The sequence below is a fragment of the Cyrtonyx montezumae genome, unplaced genomic scaffold (assembly GCF_038088225.1).
Source record: "Cyrtonyx montezumae isolate F1298 unplaced genomic scaffold, pur_monq_1.0 scaffold_0, whole genome shotgun sequence".
In the NCBI taxonomy this organism is placed as follows: Eukaryota; Metazoa; Chordata; class Aves; order Galliformes; family Odontophoridae; genus Cyrtonyx; species Cyrtonyx montezumae.
In genome coordinates, this window is record NW_027071824.1 from 9,864,035 (window position 1) to 9,887,367 (window position 23,333).

The window sequence follows — 23,333 nt, forward strand, 5'->3', positions numbered from 1 at the left end:
ACAGAGAGCCAGGCCACATCGATCCAGGCTGTGGGACGTGTTCAGCAAAAAATCTATAGGGCTCAGCTTGGGGTGTCAGCTGTCAGTCTGCTGAGCATCTGTCAGAGGAGTATTTGCTTCACTGCCGTTGAATGTCAGTAATGCTTTCACAATATGGCAGTGCGACACTATAGATTACAGTTGTAATGGAGCACATCCTGAACAGCTGAGCCTGCTCTCTCTCGCTCATTCAATAGCAAGAGTTGCCTCACTAAAAGAGCTTGGGGGATTATGAACTCCAAACAGCTGTCTATAGCACCATGGATTTATTTGGGCTAAATGAGAGCTTGCTTTCTTTAGCTAAATCAAACTTTATCAGACAGTTTTACTGTTGGCAGTTAAAATAAAATGTGTTTGCTGAACAGTAAACACCTTGTTACTGTTAGGAAGGATTATATAAACAAAAGGCATACACAATGAAGTCTTATGCCAACTGACTTACTGTCAAAATAATATACTGCTGCTAGCGGAATTGTGCTCACTTGAAGGAAATTATAGGCCTTAAAACACATCTTGAGTGACAAAGAAACCATTTTTTCCACAAATAATCTTTAAAAAGTTTAATACGCTCTGCCTTGTAGAAGTGGTTTCAGAGACACGGGATGCTGTGTCCCCATAAAGGATGGTTAGGAACAACTCAGTGAAGTGCCTAAAGTCTTCGCAGTTTTACTGCATTTGCATAATGCTCTGGCTTAAGAAGATTCAGCACATTCCTCCCTATGACATGTGTGAAAGTGATATTATTGTCCAACAAAAACTATAAACTCTCTCTTTTAAAATAGGATATGTTCTTCTTCCATCAATTATTACACGACATAAACTATGCAGCTACAGAATATTCATGAGCAACAAAATACGTATTTCAATAATATTAAGAGATACATGTTTTATAAACAAGCTGCTTTTCACTGCTCAGTAAACTGAAAATAAGGTGGCCTTTCTGTTTTATAATCACAGCAAAGAAAGAAGGCAGGTCCTAGCCCAGTAGAGTCACTGAAAGGAGTATCATTGACTACAGAGAGTTTTGGATTATTTTTCAGAAAGTTTGAAAATGGTTTTATTTTCTTAGTGATAAATACAGAAGTCCCATTCCCAGGAAAGTGTAGAGTTGATGTTATTTAGACTTTCTCATTCCATATTGAATTCTACTACACAAAATAATTTGAATTTCTTTTAATTAACTAACCTTTAGAACAACAAAATCCAGCTGAAATGGCCAGAAAATGTCTTCTCTTTGCAGCATTTGTTATACGACCTCAGTGTAGACTGGAAAGATGAATGGAACCTTGAAGGTCAAGAGCTGTAGGCAGAATCTGCAGTAATGACTTCTATTATAAAGAGCTATTTGAGGGGGAATAAAAAGAAAAAAAAACTCACCTGTAAACTCTTGAGGACACCTCTGTAATCTACAGAAATATGTGTCATTGAAAAGTCTGTTAAGCATAGTTTAGTGCTATTAGGTTCATTCATTACTAGAAAAATACCTTTCTCTAGATTTAGAGTCTGCTGGAAGCTTGAAAAGGGGAACTTTAATGGTGCCTTATCAATTGTTCTTTAGTCACAACTGACTGTAGCTGAAGTTAAGATGAAGTTTTCTACACATTTCTCTATAGAATATAGATTTCTTTCTCATTGCCACACTTGATCTTTGAAATGCTCCTTTTCTTTTCCGGATTATTATATTAAAACTCCTGTAATGTTATTCTGCGGACCAATACACCAATTTTGTTGCAATTACTTTTTTCGGTTCTTTAGTTTAGTTCTAGATTTTTAGTTCGAGGACTCAGTAATAATCCCTCTATGCTCCATGTCATGGTCGTATAGTTTGCAGAGCAGCAAAATGTAGGCAGATTCCTTAAATCCACCTTCCTACAAAATAGTCACGAATGAAAAGACTACTTCTATTTTATCTTCTGGTAACAGACATGGGAAGATACCTGGCTAATAAATATCACTGCTGTAAATTTAAGGGCAAGGCTGTCATTTTGTTGTGTCAACCTGACAGGGGCATTTATGTTTCTTTTCATAGGAAATCAAGGATAAGTTGACTTCATGAGTATTTGCTGTTGGTCTTCTTTAAGTGTGTATATAATTTATGCTGCTGTGAAAGTGCTCTATGTTGGCTAATTAATTGGGGTCAAACCTGTGACAGGTTCACACTGTTGACCTTTGACATAAACTTGAAGGATTAAGAAAGATGATCACCTGTTTTAATTATTTTCTGAATTCAGTTTAAAAAAAAAATGCAACTACAGACAGGGTACTTTACAGAGAAAATGATACTTCAGTGTTTCGTTCTTCCTTCAAATCTGGCACTGAAAGACTTACTGCTCAAGGAAAGGGTCTGTCATTTATGAAACTCAATGCAAATTTGGTAACACAGTATACTTCTTTCTCACATATATCAAATTCCTGTCTAGGTGTGTGATAGCAGAACAGAGCTGTGGCAAAGGGAGGCGCATAATTAAAATCAGTTCTCCCATGCAATAACAAGATCCAGAGAGAGGCAATTAGCATTTCCTGAGCAATTTGATCTATAAGCAGCAGGTCAAGTGAATAGCAGTTTCCTTCAGATTTACTTTTTTTATGTCCATTTAATTTCGTGGCTGCAAAAGCCCTTGATGCTTGGAGGGAAGAGGCAAAACGCGTCATGTGTATTTGGGGCTGCTCACATCCCAACTGTCCAGTTAGTTCATGCGTTCTCTTTGGTCAGGTGCTACTGCTCTGTAGAGTGTTTAATTGCAGAATTCTGCCTGCCCCTCATTTGGGCTATTGCACTGCCCTACCTACAGATTATCACTGTATCTCTAGGAATTTAGTTATCTCTGTGACCTGTAGTCCTTTGTCAAATGTGCTTGACATTTGGGAAAGATTTCAGAAGTTAGAAGGAGACAAAGTGTGTGATTGCACAGGCTCATTTCCTCAGGGAAGAATAATACACAATAATATATATGTATTTGCAGTGATTTATCTTGTAACATATGTACCAAAGCTGTAGGTAATTTGAGATTTTGTGGGATGTATAAATGCTGTGTTCTGAGAGTAGCAATGTGAACTGAAGTTAAAAAGTTGAAACACGAAGGAGCTCAAAATGTTCTTACCTTGGATCTGTTGCCAGAAACATAAAGTATGTTACCTCTAAAAATATGAAGCCTGTCTTCCAGATGATGTGTGCTTGGCCTTTAAACAGGGATCAAGCTCTTTGCTTCTCAAAAAAAAATAAATGAACACCTATACTCTGTCTTCTATCTCTCAATTACTCTCCTTGGGAATTAGACACAGAGCCTAAAAGCCCTAAGAAAAACTAACTAGTATCTCTAGATAGCTGCTCTTCTGGACATTCCTAGCCCACATTCACCTTAATTTTAAGCTAATTTTAAATTCTCTCTGGGGCAGTTATCAGATTCTCATCCACCTCTCACTCTGTTCTAGAGTCCTAGTTATTCTTCTTAGTCACCATCAAAGCAAACTCAGGTGATTTTGTTTTTAATTGATGTACTGGTGGTTTGCAGCTGTTACATGTTTCTGCCTCTGATGAACATGCACATCTTTAGTGCTGTTCACTGGACAGTGCATTTGGTTGAACAGGGTTTGATTCGCTTTAAACTAAAAGAGGGGAGATTTGGATTAGAAGTTAGGAAGAAATTATTTACTCAGAGGGAGGTGAGGCAGTGACACAGCTGCCCAGAGGAGCTGTGGTGCCCCATCCCTGCAGGTGCTCAAGGCCAGGTTGGATGGGGCCCTGGACAGCCTGAGCTGGGAGGGAAGCCCTGCCTATGGCTGGGGTTGGGACTGGGTGGGCTTTAAGGTCCCTTCCAACCCAAACCATTCTGTGATTCTATGATTTATGGTGTCTGCTTCCCAGAGGAGACTTTATGAAGAAAGTGCTGAACTTCACACAGTGGAAGGTCTCCTTGGGAAGGGATGTAACTAGAAATCAACAGGCAAAATACCTAAATCAAAAGAGTACTTCAGAAAGACACATAATGTGAAGTACATGTACTTTCTGATGTGCAGGCAAATTAATTCATATCAAAGACAGGTTATATGCTTTGAATTGTTAAAAGCTCCATAGCTCTTTAAATATCTGCCAGCCGGAATATGGTTTTGCATGTTTTTGGTAACACACATTAGTTCTGACCCTCCTCCAACTGAAATCAATGGGAATTTGGCCAACTACATCAAAGGAAACAACACTGGGACATGTAAGCTTGATGCAGATGACTGATTATTGAAAAATATGTATTTGTATGCGTGAGAAATAGGACAAAATAAGAACCAGGAACATAATCCCCGTTCAATTTAAATAAATGCTTGGGGTTTTTTTAATTTTTTTTTTTAAGACTCAGTTCCAGAGTGGATTTAAGAGCTGCCCTTTTCCATTTCCCTTTTCAAGATGGCAATAGTTTCAGGAAAATCAGATTGACCTGTGTGATTACTGGCACTATGGAGACGGAGAGCACATCGGCACGATTGGGAACTTTCCCATGATTACAGAAACATCAGACTTTTTCCTTGATTTGGCCTCAAACAAACTTTCATCCTGAGCCTGAAATATACCCTATTGTAATGCAGTTATCTCTAACCTGAACCACATATTGAAAAGTATGCTCTCGGATCTCCAGAGAGCTCTCTAAGCTACTCTATCAGCATAGAAAGGCTTTAAGATTGACTTAATTAGGCACTGGGAGACAGAGTGTTTTTTGTCTCCCTGCTCACAAAATCAAAGGAAACAACCTGGGGAAAAGGTACAGTGAGCACAGCGAGGGAGAATGACTGAATGTGAGCAGTGGGCATCTATGTGCAACAGAGAACTGAATAGAGCTGAATCCTGAGGGGCTCCTGAAAGTATGGGGAATCTTCTACTGATAGATACATGGCTGTGCACAAGACACAACTGCTTTTTGTTTCTCTCTCTCTGCTTTCCTAATTCTAGAATGTACCAATGATGTACTAAAATTATTTTGATGTTAATGCTGTGGATTTTGCTTTATGCAACTTTTGATGGAGTCAACAGCAAAAGATGATATTTTGGGGTGTGTTTCTGTTTGCAGTGTTCATAAAAATTGGTCTACCTGCATCTGTAAATATAAATAGATAGATAGATCAGGAAGCATTCCATTTACTTTCCCACTTGTGACTTTCTAGTAATATGCTGTTTTTCACTGTCTGTGTCCCTCAAACTGTCACAGACACCCCAAGTATGCCCTCCCATAACAAAGAGCCTTCACTGCATTTAAAGCCCTCAAAATAAATAGAAAATAACTCTTCTTTTTCCACCCTAAAGCACTCACATTTGTTTCTTCAAAATTAGGACTCAGCAAATAGTTGGAATACATCTGTACTCAGAGGAATCCACATCAGATCATAAATTTGTTCATGTTAAATACAAACATATGAATGCACTCTTACATCCAGGGACTATAGAGGGGTTTAGAATTTGCACACTTCAGTCTGTGTAATGCCAGGGCAATGTTTCACTCATCTATGTAAATAGAAAGCAGGCCTGTTGCATTAAAGGCATAAGTATCCTTATGCTCTGCATAAACATCACAGGATTCAATTTTGGGAAGGAATCACATAATTTGTCATATCTCTTATTGTGATTGACTCCAGTGACGGGCATATACAAACATGATTTTCCACTCAGTGTACCAGTTTGTCTCTTAGCGTGCATTTGCTGCCAGGGTAGCGGAAAAAAGATTAACTTAGGATATGCAAATCAGCTTCAATGACTAAAGCAGGACATATTTCCCCATCACAGAAGTAGTTTCTAGCTGAGCTATGCCGCATGCACCATGAGGGTACCGGGAGCATGGCTGCCCCTCATTACTTCCCCCTTTCCTTAAAAAACAAAACCAAACAATTGACAACCTGCTCCCTTAAAGTTTATGGTTTGTAGAAGAGGGTAAATGTGAAAAAAGTTGACACAAGAGCCCCATAATCTAGTCTCTGCTAAGACAGTTAACCATAAGTTTGTACTTTTTCAGCACTGGCAGTTGCAAATGAGAGCTGAGGATTTTGACTCGTGTGGGGTGGCAGCACTGGTGGTGTGGGAGGTGCCCTTGGCAGACCTTTCTCATGCCTCCTGGGGCTGCAGGGAGGAGATGGAGAGATTTGCTGTAGAGCCCTGACCTCAAGCTCTATACACCGAGGTTATTAATGTTATGCCACATATTTAAGAAATATTTCTCATGAAATGTCATTTATAACTTTCTCACCCCTGGAACGTCATTCTTTCTCTTCTCCTGGCAAAACTGGAAAAAAGAAAGAAGTCTAAGGAAACCTAGTTGTATGTCTATGCCAGATGCAGGTTTTGCTAAGCCGTCCACTTATTGTGAGTTGTCTCCCTTGGGGCTATTATTTATCATCTCTTACAAAACAGATAAAGAGGATTTCCTGCTTCAAAAAACCCACAGAACCTAAGGGCCTGGTACTAAAAAATCTCCTATATGAGGACTCCCATTGAAGTCAGTGAAATTCCTTATGCAGAAAAGCATCTGCAAGATCAGCTACTAGGAACAGAAAGGAGCGTACAGTAAATGAGTATAATACTGGGGAAAAGCAACAAAATGAAGAGAAACCAGAACTTGGGGTGTTGTCATGTGAATATCTAGATTCACCACCTTCAAAAAACAAATTCTTTAATTCAGCAGTATATCTACATATGGTGAACAAGATATTGATTTTATCAGCCTTGTTAAAATGTTTTTGGAGAGGTTACTACAGAAGGAAATAAAATATAATCTTATCGAGCTAAGTTTTTATGATCTTCTGCAATATACAGAAACAATAATTCCAGTACAAGTTTTTCTTTGTTTCATATGAAAAAAAAAGGTTTGAATTTGAAAAGTAAATCAAAGAGAAAGTGATGTATATTTCCCTTAGTGTCAGAGGGTTCCTCCGCTAGTGTTAGAGAGCCATGCAGATAGTGCAAGGAAGAGGGAGTTGCCCTCTTTTGAAGATTCAGACATTAGTCAGTTGCACAAGTATGAAACAAATGCTGGATTCAAACACTTCAAAGTTGAAGTCTTCTACTTCCAGTCTGATGACTTTTAATCATCATGCACACAGATTTTTTCTTCATGGTTCTTGTTCTTCAGTTTCTTAGGGATCTATGATCTTTGTTCAAGGTTGTGTCAAGATTTTCTTAGGTGAACTAGATTTACTTGTCTGGGCTGGATAATGCTTTGGCTCTACAAGTTGGAGTTATTTTACCATGAAACAGAGTGACTTGGACTGGAACCCTGAAGGACAATTGCTTGTGGAAAACCTTTCTAGATTTTTAAAGTGCTGAATGCTCTAGTCATCACAGCCCCCAGAGCAGTGGTAACCTGTTGTAGCTCTATGATGTGCCACACATACATGACTAGCAAGCCTTATATGGAGAAATACCTTGTGTGTAAATGGGAAAAAGGATAACCTTTTAGCTGTACAACTCTCTCTTAAAGTGAGCTACGTAAGTAAGTGAAGCTTGGAGCAATTATTCCCCAGTTGGATAAAATGTGACTCTTGTCCTTTTTCAAACTCCAGGAGGGGATTTCATGCTCAGAAGCGTGCCCATTCATTCAAAAATATCAATCAATATGACAAGATCTCTTAGTAACCTTGCTATCACTTGGAAGAACAACCATCATCATGAAGCATGTCTTGGACTATAGTTCATCATAATAATCATTGCAAACTGTTCGTACAAACAGCCCTTTTTTGGCTCTTGAACAGTTGCTTTATAATACTACATTTGACATTTATAATTCTTGAGTTTGTGAGATTTGCAAACATATTTGGTCTGGGAACTGCACATACACAATTTGTGCTTGCTATTCTGTATTAACTTTTCCAGCTTTTGTGATTGATCGTAATTTCTCTTTTTTGGGTGTATGATTTATGTGTTCATAGAGTATCTCTGCTTCTCAGCTTCCTATGTATTCACTGTGTATTCACTTGAGTTCTTTTATCAAGCCAACTTCTCATGCTAGCCCAAGAAATATGCTCTGCAGATCTTTACAGGAAACAAATTTCTTTGTGAACATATGGGAATTGAAATGTGGAAAAAATTCCCATGAAGTATAAGGACATTCTATGTTCTTTTTTTTTTTTTTTTTTGAACAGTATTTAAAAATGGAAAATTCAAACATCTGAATTCAAGCAATATTAAATGTGTGTGCTTCCTTCTGTTTCAATTTCTTCTGTCAGACTAATGTCGTACAATCATGTTGTAAATGTAATACTAAGTGGTAGGATTGTTTGTTTGTTAAAATGCACATGAAATTCTAACTAACCAGGTTCCAACTGGTGAAGTAAATGACACTGAAGAAATTTTTTCAAGACATCTGAGATATCCATGCCTCTATTAATCTTTGCACTATGAGACTTTTTTCCTACTTGGTACAGATTTCATGGGTAACTTTCCTGCGTATGGCACATAATATTTTTATCACTCTTCTTCTACATAACCTCAAGCTTTTAAGTTATAGGTATTGTGACGTTCTTTTAAAGAATTCAGCAAATATGAGGATAACACCAGAAAGGGTGAGACAGGTAAGAAAATCCTTTGTCTGACTGATTGCATTCATCTCATTAGTTCTAGCTCTGTAGATTCTTCCTAAGGAATGGAATTTACACTTACTTGCAAAGCACCAGGTGACAAATATTCTTCATTTAACTCTTATGAACTCTTTTATGGAGTGCAGATGAGACTGCATATTTTCTTACTCTTTTTCTCAGACTTCTTTTGGAATGACCTGTTCCAAAAGCATATAACTAATTCGAATTTATACACATATAGACAAATTTCATCATATACATATGTGTACCTAGCAGCTCACACAGATCTTTGTACTGCATGAAGGAAAGTCTGGGTAGTTAAAATTTCACAAGAGATAGATTTGTTCCTATGTATTACCAGAAATTAAACATCATGCCTGTGGTCTCCTTCACTTCCATTTTGAACAGGTCTGTTAGCTAAAGTAGGTCTGCTGTCAGCACTATCAAAAAATAAAATCTATGGTTTTAACTTAAAATATGATGGGATATTGCCTGGAATGAGTTTTTTCGTATAGACAGTGGCAAGAAGTTTAATCTGAAGACAGTTCTCAGATGTTTTCAGCAGCTTACTTTGCAATGCCCCTGGAAGTAGGACTCCCTTGTTCTTTTAAGGAATCCTCCCTTCCTAAATTCAGCATTGGGGAAACTCACACTTTACCATAAAACCTCTTTCAGTGACTATAAGCAATTCTGGAATTCTATTAAAGAATTAGTCATATACTATAAACACAGGAGAACATAATCCACACATAGAGGACTCACGTGCTGTTCATTTGCATCATCCATGTAACCTTCACCAATGTCAGTGGTGTGGGATACTGAAGCTTGGATAAGCCTGAAGAAGTGAGCGTGGACATCCCCAGATCAACATATTTGTTAACTGTGGTGGGAGCACCCACTACCAAAAGTGCTCCACACATGGGGACAGATTAAGCCTTTCACAACCTATAAAGAATGCCTGAAATTGGACCCTATGGAAGAGTTATGTTGCAAATTTCAGTGGCTTTTCCTTTTTATTCTGTTTTATTTTATTTTTTGAGAGACCAGAACTCATAAAGCAGTGTTGAGAGGGCATTATACTGGGGAAGCCAGCAGTAAATCTGTAGCTTCACTTCTAACAGCTGGTTTGGGAGGGACCAGCCATTGGAACAGAAGAGGAGGAATGTGGGACGAGAGAGCAAAAGGGAGATCATAATAATACTCGTAATTAAAGTGCTGCATTCTAGTTGCTGGGGAAAACGGTACTGCAGATTTCTGGAAGAAATTTGATTCCAAGAAGTGCAAGAGGCCGCAAGTGAAAATTCTTTCATAAGAAGGAAGTGAGAGGGAGAACTATAAGGAAATATTCTGTTTATTTTGGCCATCATTCTAAAAAAACTGGAGTAAAAGCAAAGCAAAATGAAAGAAAGAATATTGATAAATGATGTGTGAAACGTACCTCAAATTCTGGACACTGCAAAGCCTAATTATGAATGCATGTAATATATTCATGTGTTGTCCCAGAACTAATCAATATTTTGCACTTTATTAGGAATAGAAACATGCGTTGTCTCTTTCAAACATACGGTAGTTAACTGATTAATTGGGTGGTTTGTGCAGTAGTATGACCAGCTGTTATAAATGATTCAGTAATTTTTTAGCATTAAAAGTAAACAGGCTTTTTTTTTTTCCTTTTGGCTGGGTTGAGGAGGAAAGTACATGGCCAATAAACCTGGATCTTGTTTCATATCCTGAATTTTGTTTTGAATCTGTAATAACCCCAAATGTGTTGCTGTACATCTAAGGAACTTCTTGCTGGACACAAAAACAGGTAGTAATTTTTTATCATGTAAAAGTTATTTTGCTATTGTATTTTGCTTTGTTAGCTACCCTCCCAACCAGATGTAGCCATGGCTTAAGATGTACTTCTTGTAGAACCTTGAGAAGTGGCTTTCGAAGATGCTGACATATATGTTTGGACATTTTTTCCTTCAGGAGTGTCCCCACCAACCTCAAAGGGCTTTGTGATGAGCAGTGTGCAAAACTTGGGGCGTTGTAGTATGCATATTGCCAACTGCGGTCAAGGAGATGAATCAAGACCTATTCAGTATTTGGAAAGCATGTATGTTTTCCACAACACTGAATTTTGTAAGAAGCTGGAGAACTGTTAGCAGCTCTGAGCAGTGCATGTGTCACCACTTGTTCCCATTGTCACTTCTTGATGTCAGATGCTGCCTTCTGAGTAGGTCTGGGAATATGTTGGGCCTGAGGATGTTGCTAGGCTGAGGAATGTCATTGTATAGATTTCATTGTCGGCTGTCACACCGCATATGTTTTGGGACTGATCTGAAGTTTTGTTTGACATCATGACTTTTATAAGAATCAAAACCCCCAAATCCCTCAGATGAAATCCATATGGCTTTGTTCACAGGCTGAAATAAAATCATGCTCACAGCCTTTACTGCAACGGAGGGATATTTGGTGGGAGTGGTGTTTCGCTCAATAAAAGTATAGCGTTCAAATGTTGGAAATGTGGATATTATTAAGTACCTGCTCTGTGAGAATAACTCAAATGCAGTTTTATTCCCTGCCCCTTTCGTTAGATTATATGTGCAAGAGTCAGGTCTGAGAGTGACATGAAGAATGATCTCCACAACCTGGCAGAGACCCAGCTTCACTTGAACTCTGTTTTAGACATTATTGGGTTTTGTCTCCATTTTGGCTCCTTCCAGCCCAGTGCTGAACATTTGGCATAATGTGTGGTAAGGGTTATTACGATGCACAGAGGTGAGGTAATTCACATGATTTCTGCAGTGTAGGCAAGTTTGCTTGGCTGCTGGAGCAGCTGAAGCAGGAAGCGCCCCAGTGTGCCGAGATGCTGATTACCAAGGGTCAGGCCTGTGCTCCCTGTGACATCATAAAACACAACCAGGGGCTGATTTATTTAAGAACTGTCATGTCACTTGTTTGTCAGGAAGAAAACAGAAGACAGAAAAGGTGAGGGGAGTATAGGCTTCTATAGCACAGAACTTACTTTGAGAATAAAATACTAATGAGTCTTTTGCCAGCGATGTATCAAGAAATGTTTTAGTCACTTTTGTGCCTGAGATACATGGTGGCATGCCTCTCCTTTCCAAGTGGAGAAAATGTTAGCAGCAAGCCAAACAAGAGGAGCTGTACCTGGCCAAATATTGAATCCTCCTTAGCTATTTCTCCAGGCAAACTGAACAAATGTGCAATACTGGCCTAGGCTTAAGAACAGTTGCAGTCCCTTCAGAGGCAGTACAGCAGAGAACAAGCAAACTTTGCCCTGGATGTCCTCCGGCTGTGGGAAAGGGATGCTTCCTCTGATCCTCTATGGGCTTCTGTGCCTTCCCCCTGCAATTCCTCATGTAGGATGTGCTCTATGGTGAGAGTATGTATACTGCTGGAGTATGTGTACTGAACACTGACTGAGGGGCATGCATATAATTTTAACCCGAACAGTTCTGTAGTATCTTGTTATAGAAATATATTCCTTTATCATTCTGTGCAAAAATTCTGTGTGGTTCCAAAAGATCAACGCATCAGTCACCAAAAAATATTGTTTTGTCAAGGAAATGAATCACAGAATCATAGGGGTTGGAATGACCCATTACTCTGTTAAAACAATGGAAATTACCATTTGTTTGAACTTGTAGCATGAATAAGGGAAGATATAAATGGATGATGCCAATCTCAGCGCTGATAGATTACATCTCACTTTTTCCATGCAGCCACTTGTAAAAACTTTTGTGGTATAGCTAACATTCAGCTTTACAACCACTTTCCTAACTCAGTGCACTGGGTTTCAACTCCAACCCTTTAGTGCAGTAAAAGTATTGGTGGCTCTTTTGCCCACGAGTTGTCAGCATTTGGTTTGATATCCTATCAACTAAGTTTTTTTTGTAGTTCTAGCATTTCCTTTATTTGGCTGCTCCAAACACTTTTTAAATGTGAAATAGTGCTTGCAGCAGGCAGGTGGTTGTGTTATGGAGGGTAAATTAGACCCAGGCAGTTTCCCTGATTTCCCTGATGATCTCTAGTATGAGGCCATGAATGCTAAAAAGAGTACTCTAGATTCTGTACTCTGGTCAGGAGATTGTGCAGCCTCTCATTTCCACTGTGATCTGCAAACAACCCAAGCTGAAAATCTTATTTGTGCTACAGAGCTTGAAATTCACAGACGTTTGAAGGAGAAAATACTAATAAACCTCAGCTCATTGCTGGTAGAGATGAAGCTTCTGAGTGTTCAAGGACATGAGTTATTTAGTGGCAGCCCTTCAGGCCCTGAGTGCTTAATTAATGCTAATTAATTAGTTAGCTTTTAATAGTCTTTTACAAGCTATATAGATACCAACTTACCTGCTGCTGTTTTTATTTCTTCTTTCCTCTTCCAAGTTTGGAGTAGGTTCCTGCGTCCAAGGTAAGTAAATATGAAAGCTGGGCCTGACCTTGAGTTTTTACAGAAATTAGAGGTAAACACAGGAGAATGCCAGACTTAGCATTATTGGAACAAGTAACTGCTGTTCTCTGGAAGATTTTGATTATAATCCAAAAAACCAGTATCTCTATCTACTCACTTAAGGCTTTGCAATGGTAGCTAAATTACCTGCTAAATTAAATAAGTTATTCAACTGAAATTAATATGTATGTCCATCCTAGTACAAGAGATTTCCCAAAGAGAGAGGCTTCAACTGGGCTGATACACGCATCTGAGTTTCAGAGAGGTTTTTGGGAGGAGGATGTTGAGGATTAAGTAGAGCAAATATATGAATCTTCTTAAATGGAATCTAAAAACTACTCTGAAATTCACCTGCAAAAGATTATTTATTTATTTATTTTCATCTTTTACTTGAGGTCCTTCATCAAAATGCCAGGTCGTTCCACAGAACACATCTTTTATCTGTAGATCACTCCCTTATCCAGTTAAAGGAAGTGAGCAGAGCAACAAAATTTTTGTTTGTTTTTTACAAATAGCCTGGATGCTTTGGAAATTTATAGAAGGCTTTTGATGGTGGTTGTGCGTTCATCTTTTGATGCTGTTCTCCATAGAGATGCTGGGGACTATTTTCCTGCCCATATTGCAAGCAGCAGAGACAGGTGGAGGCCATTATGGAGGTGCTAGAATCTGTTGTTCACTTTTGTTACTTGTGATGACGACCCGAGCCAGGGAAGGAAACAAATGCATGGGGTGCAGGTTTCCCTTTATATGCCCTTACAGCATATGCTTTTTAGGTGTAGGAAAGGAGACTGGTTTATCTAGATCCCCTTCTCTATGTAATGTTGTGTTTTCATTATTAAAAAAAAAATGGTTCTATAAAAATGCAGCTTGTTATCTTTGCTACAGAAATGCACAGGAGAGCTGTGACTTTTGTAAAACACTTTGAAAATCCCCTTAATTGCTCAGGGCAGTTCCCAGATCTGCATCAGGGAGAGAAGGTCTGGCTGGAGGGAGGAGTAGGTGCCCTCAGCTCTAACTAAAGTCAGTGGGAATTCCAGATGCTTTATTTTTCAAATCAGAACCTACCTGTCCCTAGTGTTATCTCTTTTTGATTTGAGAAATATGTAAGCCTTGTCAGAATTGTTTCATTAAGAGAGGAGAAGAAAAGAGATATAATTCAAACATTTCCCCTGTTGCAATCCTGTATTTTTATGAGAGCATATGGGAAGGCCTGTGCTTCTACATGCAGAATACAGCAGCAGGTACTTATCATTTCCCTCTCCTTTCCTTGGAGGCATAGGGATGCTCAGTCACTGATCTGCCCTTGAGCAAATATTGCTGTGCTGAGTGATGCAGTAAGGCTACTGCTAAGCTGACTACCTAATATTTTTATTTCTTCAAGTAAAATATGCTCATGGAGGGTATATTTTGCTCCAGATTGGATAAAAACATAAGGACCAGACAGAAAGAGGCTCAGTTAGAAGTCTGTCCTCTGTATTTGTGTAGTTCAGTTTGCCTGTACATGTTTAATGGACAGAATATGAGACCTTGTAAAGTCAGTATATATAAATTATATTTTAATATTAATTAGTTATTGCAAAATCACCTTGAAGGCCAATTACTTTGTTATTCAATTTTAGCAGTTTCTGTGATAGTCTGTATATAAATCAACATATTTTTCTTAGAATTTCAGCCTTTGTTTCATGGCTTGGTTTTATGGTAGTGCAACCTGGGAATTACTCCCTGGAAATTAATTAGGTAAGGTTTTTCGTGTCAGATATGAAAACTCTAAAAGGCCTTGTGTCAATTACTGCTGTCCCTTCTCTGACCATGCCTAATTTAAAGCTTGGGTTATAGAACTTTGGACTGGTAGCTTCATAAGTGTGCAGCACCACAGGGTCACGCTTAATAATGATGAATTCCAGAAGGCCAAGAACTGGCCAGCTCACTTATTGGATGGTGACTTTAGTTGGTGGTGACCCTTGGTTGTCTGAAATCAGAAGCCCTGAAACACAAGAGGACCTTTTCAGTCTTGATCAGTCCTGCGTGCGAACCCTGTTTATTTAAATAATAACAGATAGTTTAATGTTCATCATTCAAAGTGAACTTTTTATAACTTTATCCTCCAGGTTTGTGCTCATTTTCTGACCTCTCTGCTCAAATAAACTTGAGGGTTTGTTGCTCTTTACATACCAGCAGTTTGAGTTCTAAAGTCATACTTAACTGACCTGAGATCAGATAAATACTCTCCTGGGAAGTTTTAAGTTATTTGCTGACACACAGTTGGATTAGGAAGGATACAATTTTGTACAAAACAGATGAAGAAGAGATGTCCCTCTCTGTGTAAAATCTTTGACCCTTGGTCTTTGCCTTGGATTAAGAGAAAAGTTGGAGAGCATTTGTGCAGGATGTGTGAAAATGGTCTATTAGCTTTCTTATGATGAAGAAAACTGAAAACTCTACTTCAGATCTATGGGCATTTAGACCTCCATTGAAGCCTTGCTGAAACTGCCAGAGAAACCATAATGAATTTATGCAGGAATTTAATCAGGTCCAGAGATCAGGACAGGGTTTATATTTACTTAATGATAATTAAAAAGTTGATGGTCTTGAAGGATCTTGTGTCTGGGATTGTTCAGTCTTGAGACGAGAAGGCTCAGGGGAGACCTTATAACTCTCTACAACTACCTGAAAGGAGGTTATGGTGAGGTGGGTGTCAGCCTTTTCTGGGTAGCAACAACGGGATGGGAGGGAATGTCCTCAAATTGCACAAGGGAGGCTCAGGTTGGGTATTGGGAAAAAATTTTTACCTGAAAGAGTGGTGTGGTATTGGAACAGGCTGCCCAGGAAGGTGGTAGAGTCTCTGACCCTGGAGGTGTTCAAGAAATGTGGAGTGGGTGTTCAAGAAATGGAAAGATGTGATACTCAGGGAGATGGTTTAGTGGGCAAGATTGGTGGTAGGAAGACAGTTGGACTAGGGGACTCTAGGGGTCTTTGCAACCTTGGTGATTCTATGAGTCTAAGCCCCATAGCACAATGAAATGAGAGGCAACGATTGTAGAACTAAAAAAATGAAGTCTTTATGCAGTACATTTCAGAAGGAATCTGGGTGTGGTAGGGGATGAAGTTTGCTGCACAAAAGAGGTTTCCTCTTGTCAGAAAAAAGTGTTGGAATGGACAGAGAGCACTGTAGCTTAAATTCATGTATTTTAACGTATTTCTTCTCTCTGCCTCCTCCCACTCTTTACTTTTTCACATTTTCTTGGAGAGGCTTTTTACTGATGTGAATTAAAGTAATAATATTTTATACTCCTAGGGATTCTTGCCTGTTTTACGTCTCTGGGTGAATGTTAAAAAGCTGCATTACTGCCTTTTCTTTCTTGTATATATGTGACTGCCAGATTTATCAATTCTAGCTCTCCCTGTGCTGGAAAATGAATTTGCTTCAAATTATAGCTGTTTGAATGAGACCAGTACATGAATGAAACTTATTACTGTACGCCTACAATAGGGCCAAACCTCTGATCTCAATTTCAGTTTTGTAAATGAAGAGTTGACTCTAATAACTTCAGTCCAACCACTTTGGATTTACCCCAGGGGAGCAGAAATCAGAATCTGGACTTTCATGTTTAGTCTGGGCAGAATTTTGAAATTTTTGTGGATGAAAAAAACTCAAAATATATGTTATTATGTTGTTCCTTTTCCATATTCCACTTCACATCATAGGACTGACCAGATATCCTGAGATGGTTCAGCCCACACTCTTCTTAAACTTTACCCACTTAATTTGATGATTATACCTTTTTTGTTTAGTAACTCTACAGTTAAGGTTAAACAATCATTTTTATTTGAAACCGTTCTCTTCAGTACTGTCCTGGGAAATGTGTCTGAAATTTACTCCACCATTTTTTGAGTTAGAGCATGGGAAGTAAGTGATTTTCCCATTTTCAGTTTATCCAGCCTTTTCTTGCCAGGAGTTTACATGGAAACCTCTTAATATTAAGTCTGCAAATCTGGCATGGACATCTGAGGAATAATTTTGAACAAATTAAACCTTTGCTAATAATAGTTCTGAATGAACTACAAGAAGAGAAACTTCTGGGTTAATGTATATTAAATATAATAAACAACTAGTGGAACACGAAATTTAGAGTTTTTTTTTTTTAAAGAAAGAACAACAGCAACAATACTGAAAGTCTGTGCAACCATGAGAAGATCTCTTCAGTAAAGATTGTATGTGGCACTATTCTCAAGCTTACAGATACTTTATATTTGTGAGTCCACAAATGTATATCTTAAAAGTTAAAGTCTAACAATTAAATGAAAAAAAACAAACAAACCTTAATTACATGGATATAAAGAGGAATTTAACATGAATGTGTGAAGTTATGGTTTTGGAATTTACACAGCTGAAGCCAGTCCTAACTCTATGGGATCACATAGATCTACAGGGATGGAGTTTGGAGTACATGGGGCTATGTTTATGGAAGTTTTGAAGCATGTCTCCAGCTATGGGGCTTGCTCATTTTTACCAGAACTTGCGCTGCGCTCCTGCACGATACATACCCAGTCACATTTTTTTTTCCCCCAGCAGTTTGGTTTTCCATATCTATAAATAAGTTGGCTACCCCAAATCCTTATGTTTAGATCAGTAAATTTTAAAGTGAGCATCATAATGATGCTCTGTAGCTCTTCTGAACTCTGTGTGGTTTTTATATGACTTCCTGCTTCTTGAGTTAATAGTTCAGAGAAAAGGGGAAATAAAACCACATGCACGTTCACACAAAGCCTCCAGCACTGCAGCTATTTTGATACGTACTTTAATTTTTTGGAGTGATTTTAAACTTTGTTCATGACTGTAACTATCTGAAATCAAACTAAGACAAGACAGGAATATTACTACTAATGTTTCTACCAGAGGATTTTTTTTTAATATCTTCTACTCACACACTCATAACAAAAAGATCAGGTGTGAATCTTCTCCAGACTTTTCTTCTTTTTTGGGCATCTCAATGCAGAAAGGACATTGATGTGCTGGAGCAGATGCAAAGGGCAAGAAGGCTTGTGAAGGGCCTGGAGAATATGCTGTATGAGGAACGACTGAAGGAACTGGGGCTGTTTGGTCTGGGCAAGAGGAGGCTGAGAGGAGACCTTATTGCCCTCTTCAAATATCTGAAAGGTGATTGCTGCAATAGTTGGATTAGTGTCTTCTCACTGGTGACAGGTGATGGGACAAGGAGAAATGGCCTCAAGTTGCATCAGGGGAGATTTAGGTTGGATATAAGGAAAAATTTCTTTACAGAAAGGGTTGTTAAACACTGGAATAGGCTCCCCAGGGAGGTTGTTGTATCACCATACCTGAATGTGCTTAAAATACATTTGCATGTGGCACTCAGGGCTGTGATTTAGCAGTGGGTTGTTAGAGTTCAGGTAGTAAGGTCAGGTTGTGGTTGGGCTTGATCACTTTGAAGGTCTTTTCCAACCTGAGCAATTCTATGACTCTTGAGATGCTTCACAAAAAGGCTTGGTGATGCTAAGCACTTCTTGAGTGAGAAATTGTGGAGCACAGTATAGTTTATTCAGCAATCTAATGGTAGGAGTGGGAGCTGCCCTTTCTCGTGGTGTTAGTTGTGCTCACCAGTCCTTTTCAAATGGTTGGATATTAGGGTCTGTTGGTATGGGCCTGACTGAAGTGGAAGAAAGCTTTCTGAGCTCCTCTTGCAGTTAAAGCCTTGTCTCGAGATGGAAGCTCATATTCTGAATTTAACATTCTGCTTGAAACTAAAACTGTTGTCAAATATGTGACTGTGGTAAGAAAGAAAGTACCTAACACAAAGTATTTCAAGTTACTGGCAGTCTGCTGAAAACTCTGAGAAGTACAAATCGTAATGGGTCATTGAAGGTCTTGGAACACAATATCCTGCATAACAGCAAGCATTTGTTACTTTTTGTATGGTTAGGTTCTCAAATATATAAGCCAAATGCCGACATAAGTAAAGTTTTCACTGAAGACAAGTGAAAATTTATCTCACAGATGTGGCAAGACTGGTAGTTGATTAAGTTAGCTTGGAATTCCTTAAAGAGAAAGAAGCAGATGGTCAATGCCTACCTTTGCTGCTCCATATTTAAATCCATCCTTTTACAGCCTTCATGGAGGAAACAACTGGTCTTGTTTGATTGGTGGGTATTTTGAATAGCTTTTATTGCAAATCTTGTTGAGGCCTATCAGTTTCTTCTGGGCTCTTGCCCTGCAAAAGAGCTGTATTATGTAAACAGGAAACATATAGGAACTTGTTAATTGCTGGTTTATATTCCTTATGCAGCAACATCGACTGCTGATTGTCACTGGTGGTATCAAATTACAAGATAGAACTTGGATGCTGGAGAATAATGTTAACACAGTAAACTTTTGTGCTGGAGGAAGCAGAGAAGGTTAGGTCCCTGCTTCGCTGATTAAACCCATGAGATTTTTCTTCTAAAACTTGCTTAAATCTTAGTGAAAATACAGTTTGGGATACTGTTCCAAAAATAAAGGTAGTGTGGGAAAAAATGTTTTTTTTTCTCTCAAGAGAATGCCCAGTGCTGAGGTTTTTAAAGTTGTTTTTGTTGCCTGCAGTGGCCAGCATACCTGGGAGGGCTATCGAGTGGTTTAAATTTTATTTTGGCTATGCTGGAATCCATACATAGACATCAACTCAGCTTTGCTTTCAGCTGAGATAGATGCTCTTTTGAGGCCTTATTGTAACTATATATATATATAAGTAGACTCTATGCTGAAAAAGTGATGGAGGAAACCACGCTCATTGATAAAGAAAGCCAGTAGACAGTCTACAAATAGACTGTCTGAAGATCACCTGTTTCCAGTCCAGAAAATTCCCTATTTGATCAGGAGGAATTCTTACATATCATCTTTTAAGATCAGACCATGATCAGCTTTTAAACTAATTATAACAGTTAACTGTGACAAGAACCTACTCCCAAGTTATCCTTAACTTTTTGCTTGAATTATTGCAAGATTCTTTATTTGCAGATTTAAAATACACTACAAGCACAAGACTCTCTGCTTTCATTTTTTTAGGGCCCTTACTTGAGATGTCACAGTTAGCTGTCAGTGGTGAATGTTGTCCCCTTCTGTCCTCTCTTTCTTTAGTAAGCACCAAACCATCTGGAAGAAGTCTTTGATGCAGATGGTCGTCTACTGGTACCTAGTTTACTTCTATGATGTCAGATAAGATACAGAGCTTTTGGAACAGTGAGTCTGATACATGACTGCACTTAAGTATGCTCCTACATTCGTATGTGAGACAGTAGATAAGATTGCCCTGCTAATAGTAGTTTCTTTGTCTGGCAAAGAAGCAAAATTATCATTGCTGAAGCCTTTAAGAACCATCATAACCAGAAGACTATAGTACAGAATGACCTACTGTCTCTTAGAGCACAACTAAGTAAGGGAGACAGACTCCCCATGGGGAAATTCCTCAGAGCAATTCGTAGAGGAAATGAGTGGTGTGAATGTTTTCCTGGGAGAAAGAAGCAATGTATTATCAATACCAGAAGCAGAGTGCTACACGCTGCTGAAATATATTTAGTGATGTTTAGAAGGCCTAGGGAGAGGGGTTTCAGAGAGAGTGGTTTAGAGAATGTAGTATTTGAATCAAGAATGGAAGCTAATGAGACAGAGTGATGATATGATGAAGAGTTTACCAGTAGATTTTGGTCAGGGATTTTTGCTCTCCAATTCTGTTGCTGTGACAGTGAAAAATGTCTGAAATAAAGGCTACAATTATTAATGAAAAGATAAAGAAACAGCTATAATGAAGAACTCATCAAAAAGTTGGAAAAGTAAAACTTTGAAAAGTAACAACCAAGTAGTGGGGAATGTTTTATTAACCTTGTCCTTCTGGTTGGTAACCATTACTGATATAAAAACTTCCTTGGAGGTCTATGGCTCTCTTAGGATGGCAGCCCCTCAGACCGAATTGCGTGTTTCCCGGGCAACAAATGCATTTTGCTTCTGTGCTTTAGGTTTATTTAGGGAGAAATGAGCCTGTCAGGATAGAGGGGACCTAAAAAGGGGTAGCAAGAGAATAGTTGCAACAGGAGAATATCAGACAACAAGAAGGAAGGAGAGTATAAGCTTTATTCTCACTTGGAGTCTGAACTGGTGTACTCCTGTCCAAAGAGTAGCCCCTGTGAAGGTAGAGGGGAAACCTGTGCAATGCAAGAGCAAAGCTGGCTCCAAATCAGAAGTATTTATCTGGAAATACCTTAAAAGTAGAAAATCTATCAGATTTCAGTTTAAAATAACAATTCTTTGCAGGTCTGCCAAATGTCTGCAGGCTTTGGGTGATTTATTGTTGAATCAATGCGTGGTGAACACTGGAGTCTGCCTTCCTGTCTTTCCACACCAAACAGAGGAACCTTCACAAGACCTTGGCACTTGTCAGATTTAAATCCTTGGGGCAGTATTTCTCACCTCGAGTGCAAAATTCACCACTTCCCTGTGAAAATCGGTGTCACTGGGAGTTATGTGTACAGAGCAGACCTTGCTGCTAGCGTTTATACAAGATTCATTATGTGAGTATGGATATGTGCTCAGTAGTGTCAGAAACTGGCGGGAACTGCTAATCTCCACTGTGTTCCCCCACATGCTTAAAGTAGTGCAAAATCTGGGTTTGCCTCATCTCAGTGCTGCCTTTTAGAAATAATCCTCTCGTTCCCGCTCTCTTGTCTTCTTTGAAATGTAATGAATTGAAATTATATGTAAATGCCAGCAATATTTCAAAGGGAGGCTGAAACACAATGTCTGGTCTCTAATTAGTTTTGCAGTGTGTGGCCTGTAAACTCGATGATAAATGAAGCAATTAGCCATCAGTGGCTTCAATTAGATGGCAGTAAAAATGGTAACAAAATAAAGTCACCAGTGATGAAATTTGCTCTGAGAAGTGCTGCTGTTGGCTGGCTTCAAGCTGAACAATGAATTGGGGCTAATTGGCTCATTTGTTCATTGGTTCTCAGGGGCAGCACTGCTGCCTAATTATGTGAGTGCTTTCTTTGGCTCAAAGGAAATGGGAAGGAAAAATACAATGTTGTTTCTCCTGTGAAGTGCCCTATCTCCCCACCTCAAGCAGGTTGTGATAGGGATGGTATATAATGCTTTCAGAAGGAGTCACTGGTTTGTACTGTCTTCAGATGCTCAAAACTCAGGTCCCAAAGCATTTCACATAAGCCTATTAATGAAGCAAGCCTCAGCAGAGACCTTCCAGCCCCCTTCTTCCTGAAGCCATGATTCTGTCAGAAGCTGGCTTGCTAGCATTCTTGCTGCTGGAAGGATACAATAGGGGAAAGAGTGAGGCTTTGGTGAAAGCAGTTTTCTGTCTGTGATTCTTCTGTCTCCACCTGTAAAGCCATGTCCGTGATTAGCATCATTTTTACCAGGAGACGTTGTGACTTAGTTCTCATGAACACTTTGTAAAGATGATGGAGTGAAGAAGCCCAAGCAAGATAAAAGCAATGTGTGCAAAAACATGAGGGATATTTGAATTGGGGTTTACGTTTTCAATTAGGAGACTTTGTTATTGAAAACAAGAAGCCAATTTGTCAGAAGCAAAGGCTAATTTGTCTTCACCTCCCAACACCAGAGGGAAACAATATACCCTGTTCTTTCCAAACTCTGTCTGGGAAAAAGGAAGAGCGCTGCTGAATTCCCATTCTCTAATTCCAGCCTCTTGTAAAGCCTGTGGCATGACTTTAAGGATGATGATTATTCCTCTTTGGAATATCCTAAAATCCACCCTAATAGAAATACAGTAGCTGAAGGGGATAAAAAAATTAATAAAGGATATGGTAGTGTCACCACTGGTTATGTGATTCAGAAGTGAACCACTGAGAGCTGGTGTTGGCCCTGCTGAGGCAGTGGATATAATGAGCTGATGGTTTGGGTGTTGGAGGTGTTAAGCCCATCTGCTTCTAGGAAAGCTATTGTTTTTCATTACAGATTTTACTAGAATGATGCCAAGATCATTACAAGAGTCTCGTGCAAACCACAAATTCAATCTGATAGCACAAAAGTGCTGTTAGGAAACACTGCAATTAACCCTGATCTTCATGTGGTTTTGGCAACTCTGGGTTGACATTGCCAGTGGCGTTTCACTTGGTATATGCATTCATTGTATGGGGCCTACAGTATTTTACCTAACGTAAAATAGAGCATTTTGTCTATCTGTGGTGCTTAGTGTCCTTGCATGGGCTCTCCCAAAGTGGTCTGGGGGACATTCCCAGCGAGTCTGTAAAGGTAAAGGGACCA